Source organism: Sinocyclocheilus grahami, unplaced genomic scaffold (genome assembly GCF_001515645.1).
Source record: "Sinocyclocheilus grahami isolate Dianchi unplaced genomic scaffold, SAMN03320097.WGS_v1.1 scaffold324.1, whole genome shotgun sequence".
NCBI classification, from domain to species: domain Eukaryota; kingdom Metazoa; phylum Chordata; class Actinopteri; order Cypriniformes; family Cyprinidae; genus Sinocyclocheilus; species Sinocyclocheilus grahami.
This window is the reverse complement of record NW_015505503.1, coordinates 982,576-982,837: the sequence shown is the minus strand read 5'-3', so window position 1 is coordinate 982,837 and position 262 is coordinate 982,576.

Sequence of the window (262 nt, the reverse complement as noted above, 5' to 3'; positions counted from 1 at the left end):
AACTAGCGTGAGCACTTACCATAGATATGGATTTAGAAATACCGTTAATAAAGCCACAGCAACCATGCTCAGGAGGGAGCGGCATGCTCATAGAAACACTTCGGAAAGAAAAGAGCACTACCAAGCTCAACCATACAGGTATCAACAGAGATACAGCAGAAGAGTGAAGCCCAGGAAATCCGGGGCCTAAATCCACTCAGAGAAAGGAGACGAAGTAGATCGCATCACCCTTACCATAAAGGATTTTAGAAAGGTGTGCAAA